We start from the raw sequence: 6,468 nt of genomic DNA, 5'->3' as shown, positions 1-6,468 counted from the left end.
GGCGGCCATGATCCAGATTTGCCAAACGGAGGGCGGGATTGTGCCTTGTAGCCGTCCTTGACCGTAGTGTAGCAGTGGTCCAGTGTCCTTTCACCCCTGGTGGGGCAGGTGATGTGTTGATAAAAGTTCGGCGCTGCGCGTTTGAGGTTGGCGCTATTAAAGTCCCCCGTCACAATAAGCGCAGCGTCCCGGTGTTGTGTCTGGTGCTGTGTGAGTGCCTCATGCAGTTCGCATAAGGCGGTGACCGTGTCCGCTTGTGGTGGAATATAAACGGCACTTACAATGACCGATGTTTATTGATACCTGTTCTAATATATGCTAAACCATCCATTTATACACTGCTAACATGGATGTGCTATGCTAACAGTGAATGCTGTCGGTGTTTACTGAAAGCAAACTGTGGTACAGAGACGACTCTTTATAATATTTCTAGTGATACTCAGAAGCTCTCATCAAGTCCTGATTTAATTCGATTTATGCTGTTATCAGTGTTTGAATGATAGCATGGCTGTGGTGTCACATCAATGTATGCGCTCGGTGTTTGCTGATATCAAACTGTAGCATTAGGACCACTGAGTTAACCTTGTAGTGATACTCACTCCTTTTTATTTAGACCTGGTTTGATTCTGGGATAGTTGAATATTTGTATATAATCCCTGCAGCTGTCAGACTCTATAACAGGGGTCACAGCCTTTATTAAAACAGAGTTAGATAAAACTGAACAGTTTGGTTCATCTCTAGTTACATGGTTCTATCTTGATAAGCTGTCTTATCACAGATTAATTTTTCAAAAATATTAATGATTTAAGCAAGGAAAGGGCTACATGTCAACATACAACTCTTTATTTCTATTAATGTCTTACTTCATTCCTACCTGATTGACATGTTTAGGAATTATGAGTGATTGGCTCACTGTAGTTGTGAAAGTTGCTACCAATCAAATTGTTAAAGTTAAAACAAAACACAACTGTTTTAGATATGATCTAATATACATTTTGTAATTATCCTTATAATTACAAACTGTTTTATGTAAGATTTGAGTTTTGTGATTAAATCTGACATCACAAAAGTATTTTGGAATTTGAATAATGTATTTTGTAACTGCAGTACACATAATACTGATTTTGAACAATTTTGTCCAGGTTCCTTGTCACCGCGGACTCCTTCAGCACCAAGCGTTCAGTTACAGAGTCGGTGTGTCCACGGTGAGTCAGATCACCCCCCAGGCAGCGACGGCCATCTGGGACTGTCTAGTGGACGACTTCATGGCTGTGCCTTCACCTGGAGACTGGCGGTCCATCACAGAGGGATTCCAGGAGCGCTGGAACTTCCCTCTGTGCTGTGCAGCTCTGGATGGGAAGCACGTCCAGACAAAGGCACCCCATATATCATATAGGAGACACACACATTGATATACACTAAATATTTATTTCATTTCTTTTTTGTGGTGCCCAAATTTATGCACCTGCTTGATTTTGTTTAAACAATTATTGCACACTTTCTGTAAATCCAGTAAACTTCTTTTCACTTCTCAAATATCACTGTGAGTCTCCTGTATGATATTTAACTGACATTTTTTATTGTAACAACGATTTATACAGGAGAATGATGTCTATTAACAAGGTTGCCCAAACTTTTGCATCCCACTGCATCAGTATATTTTGTCATTAGTATAATATGAAATAAATTCTACATGTGTCAAGTCGTGTGCCAACATTTGCTGTGTAGTAGAACTGAGACATTAGTCATTATAAACATTTATTTGAAATAATATTAAAATTCTCAAACAGAAAAACATTAAACATAAATATATAAAATATAAGTATTTACAGAGAGACAGGAATAAAAAGGACCAGCTGCTCTCCAGAGCAGGAACAAGGCAGAGGAGGAAATGCTCCATTGGAGACTGGTGTGGCTTCTTCAGGGACACCAGGGTGGCCAGCTCCAGCGCCGATGGACCGTCCTGGGACGCGTCCCTCATCTGCCTCGGAGCCGTCCTGCCCTGTGGGCCTGTAAAACAGCACAAAACACAAAGAAATGAGAAGGCTGCTACTAGATTTTAATTTCAACATTGAAAAAAAACAAAAACAAAAACAGGATATAATCAGATTGGTTGTAGATATTTAGTAAAGGTGATCACAAGGCAATCCCACCGACTAAAAAGGTATCAGTGCTGCTGTACATACCTGTGGGTGCAGCAGCAGGAGCTCAGGGAGTGGGCAGCCAGGAGAAGCAACTGCGGATGCTCTGCTTCAGAATCAGTTGGTTCTATCAATACAGTATTAAATGTTAACAGGTTGCATATAATAATCATAGAGTAGACAGTGGTCCCTCATTTATTGCAGCAGGGGTTCTCAGAATAACTAGCCCCTGGCCACGCACTTTATACACTGTTTTCGCCACACACATGAACATTGGTCACAGTTCTCACAATTGATTCTCAAAGTGCAAACCTTTGTAGATTGCAAAACGTAAAAGTATTATTATGCCGCGGTTTGTCTTCATCTGTCTGCCACTTTGGTGCGCCTTTTTCCCTCGCGGTGCAGGTGTCTATTTCCGAATGAGGCTCATAGTTATGAGTATTTTTGTGCTGTTTTCTATTGGACGTGATGGTTATCAAAACGAAACGTGATAAATTTGGCAAGCGCAGGAGACACAGCAGGAGATTTGTCAATCAGGCTGCAGAATGCAATGCTGTACGGTGCAAAAAAAAAGAAAATTAAAAAAAAGAGGCAGTGACGGATGAACAGTGGGACCACTGTGTGCTGTTTGTTAATAAACAATAAAATATATTCTTAAATGACAACATGCATAAAAGCAGAACGGTATTTGTACGTCAGTGGGAAAATAGCGGTGGCTTGCTAGCTTTTGTGCGGCTTCCTAGTGTAACCTCCTTCCTGATGGAAGCAGTCTGATGGCCTGATGGAAGAAGCTGTCTCTCAGTCTGCTGGTACGGGACCGGATGCTGCAGAACCTCCTTCCTGATGGAAGCAGTCTGAACAGTTTATGGCTGGGGTGACTGGAGTCCTTGATGATCCTCCCCGCTTTCCTCAGGCAGCGCTTCCTGTAGATGTCTTGGAGGGAGGGAAGCTCACCTCCAATTATCCGTTCAGAGCACCGCACTACTCGCTGGAGAGCTTTGCAGTTGTAGGCGGTGCTGTTGCCATACCAGGTGGTGATGCATCCAGTGAGGATGCTCTCAATGGCACAGTGATAGAAGGTCCTGAGGATGCGGGGGCTCATGCCGAATCTTTTCAGTCTCCTGAGAAAGAAGAGGCGCTGCTGCGCCTTCTTCACTGTTTTGTTTGTGTGTACTGACCACGTAAGATCCTCAGCCAGATGTACTCCAAGGAACCGGAAGCTGCTCACTCTCTCCACAGCAGCGCCGTTGATGGTGATGGGGGTGTGTACTTCTCTGCACCTCCGGAAGTCCACTATCAACTCCTTTGTCTTTGCGACGTTGAGGGTGAGATGGTTGTTCTTGACACCAGTGGGTCAGGGCGCTGACCTCCTCCCTGTAAGCCGTCTCATCACCGTTGGTGATAAGACCCACCACTGTAGTGTCGTCCGCAAACTTCACAATGATGTTGGAGCTGTTAGTGGCTGTGCAGTCGTAGGTGTAGAGTGAGTACAGGAGAGGGCTCAGTACACACCCCTGTGGAGCACCAGTGTTTCAGTGTGACGGGGGATGAGGTGATGCTGCCCAGTCTGACCACTTGGCGTCTGTCAGACAGGAAGCTAAGGATCCAGCTGCAGAGGGAGCTGCTCAGTCCTAGATCCTGCAGTTTCCTGTCCAGCTTCGAGGGAACGATGGTATTGAATGCTGAGCTGTAATCTACAAACAGCATTCTCACATCGTGTCTCTCTTCTCCAGGTGTGACAGGGGCAGTGTGTAGTGTCAGGGCTATGGCATCATCAGTGGACCTGTTTGTGGCGGTATGCGAACTGTAGAGGGTCCAGTGAGTCGGGTAGTGCAGAGCGGATGAAGTCCCTGACCAGCTTCTCGAAGCATTTGCTCACGATGGGGTCAGGGCTACAGGTCGCCAGTCGTTCAATGAGGAGATGGTGGAGGATTTGGGTACGGGACGATGGTGGCCATTTTGAAGCAGGCTGGGACTACAGACAGGAGAGGGAAAGGTTGAAGTGTGCGTAAAGTGATGCATTTTTTTTTAAATGATATTTTTTAAAAAAATATCATTTATTTATGCATGATATTTTTGTCATGTGATTTTAAAGCCAGTCCTACAAGCGCATCCAAGAATAACATGCAGCTTATCTCAGAACTGTCGGTGAAAATTATTCTAGGAGCTAGGTTTAATTGAGCTGCATTTTAAAGAGGTGCAATTTCACAATTTGTGTATATTTTCTAAGTTCACTATTCTGTCATGTGTTGAGAAAAACACAGATTTAAAAATTACATGGTCTAATATTTACATTTAGCATATAACTGCAACATGCTTTTTTCGTTTTTTTTTTTAAAGACTCGAAAGGACTTGAAATTCAAAATTTCAGACTTGTGACTTGACTCGGACTTTTACACCAGTGACTTGAGACTCGACTCTGACTTGCCTGACATTACTTGAGACTTACTTGAGACTTGCAAAACAATGACTTGGTCCCACCTCTGTGAGAATCTGGCGTTTCTGGCAAAACACGGTTATATTTAAAAGTCAGGATTTAATGAATTGATATCGCTTTATTCAAGCTACTCACCTCTCTCTTCCACCTGCACTTTCAACTGGACCACGGCCAATCAGAGAGGTCCCGCCCCTGACTATCTCTGATTGGTCTAGTCCACGATAGCGGCATAATGTGTGTCTGTTGTTGACCACACGGAGAGTTGCAGAGATTTTTTTTTGTTACCCAAACAGTTGGTCGCACAGGTGCAACCAAATATTTATTTTTAGTCGCACCACTGAAAAATTTGGACCAAATTGGTGGCACTCTAGAGCCCTGATCAAATCAAATCAAATCAAATCACTTTTATTCATGTGCAGGCACACTGGCACAGCACATGCAAGTAAAATTCTTGTGTGCGAGCCCCACAAGCAACAGAGATGTGCAAACACAACAACACAAACCAGCAAATACAAGAATGTCCAACCTGAAACTAATAAATATATGTACAATATATAATAGTGTATGCATTTCTGGATGTGTATACTAAATGTTTTTCTACGTGTGTGTGTGTGTGTGTGTGTGTGTGTGTGTGTGTGTGTGTGTGTGTGTATGCACATTTTTACAAATTAAATAGTAAAAAAAATAAATAAATAAAATAATAATAATAAAATATATAAAATATACAGAGTTGAATATGTGCAAAACAGTGGCATTTATATACAGTGTGGAGTGCATAGTGTTGAAGTTCCAGTAGTGAAGCTGAGGTGTCTATGACGTGTTCAGCAGTCTGATGGCCTGGTGGAAGAAGCTGTCTCTCAGTCTGCTGGTACGGGACCGGATGCTGCAGAACCTCCTTCCTGATGGAAGTAGTCTGAACAGTTTATGGCTGGGGTGACTGGAGTCCTTGATGATCCTCCCCGCTTTCCTCAGGCACCGCTTCCTGTAGATGTCTTGGAGGGAGGGAAGCTCACCTCCAATTATCCGTTCAGAGCACCGCACTACTCGCTGGAGAGCTTTGCAGTTGTAGGCGGTGCTGTTGCCATACCAGGTGGTGATGCATCCAGTAAGGATGCTCTCAATGGCACAGTGATAGAAGGTCCTGAGGATGCGGGGGCTCATGCCGAATCTTTTCAGTCTCCTGAGAAAGAAGAGGCGCTGCTGCGCCTTCTTCACTGTTTTGTTTGTGTGTACTGACCACGTAAGATCCTCAGCCAGATGTACTCCAAGGAACCGGAAGCTGCTCACTCTCTCCACAGCAGCGCCGTTGATGGTGATGGGGGTGTGTACTTCTCTGCACCTCCGGAAGTCCACTATCAACTCCTTTGTCTTTGCGACGTTGAGGGTGAGATGGTTGTCTTGACACCAGTGGGTCAGGGCGCTGACCTCCTCCCTGTAAGCCGTCTCATCACCGTTGGTGATAAGACCCACCACTGTAGTGTCGTCCGCAAACTTCACAATGATGTTGGAGCTGTTAGTGGCTGTGCAGTTGTAGGTGTAGAGTGAGTACAGGAGAGGGCTCAGTACACACCCCTGTGGAGCACCAGTGTTCAGTGTGATGGGGGATGAGGTGATGCTGCCCAGTCTGACCACTTGGCGTCTGTCAGACAGGAAGCTAAGGATCCAGCTGCAGAGGGAGCTGCTCAGTCCTAGATCCTGCAGTTTCCTGTCCAGCTTCGAGGGAACGATGGTATTGAATGCTGAGCTGTAATCTACAAACAGCATTCTCACATACGTGTCTCTCTTAATATCTTTCATATATCACATCACAGCTAACAATGGAAGTGACCACCAAAGAGAGCTCAGTAAAGGATTACCACAGTAACCATGGTCGATGGTGACCAACCCATC

Source organism: Simochromis diagramma, unplaced genomic scaffold (assembly GCF_900408965.1).
Source record: "Simochromis diagramma unplaced genomic scaffold, fSimDia1.1 OVJJ01000315.1, whole genome shotgun sequence".
Lineage (NCBI taxonomy): Eukaryota > Metazoa > Chordata > Actinopteri > Cichliformes > Cichlidae > Simochromis > Simochromis diagramma.
The sequence above is the reverse complement of the archived record's forward strand: the minus strand, read 5'-3'. Positions refer to the sequence as shown.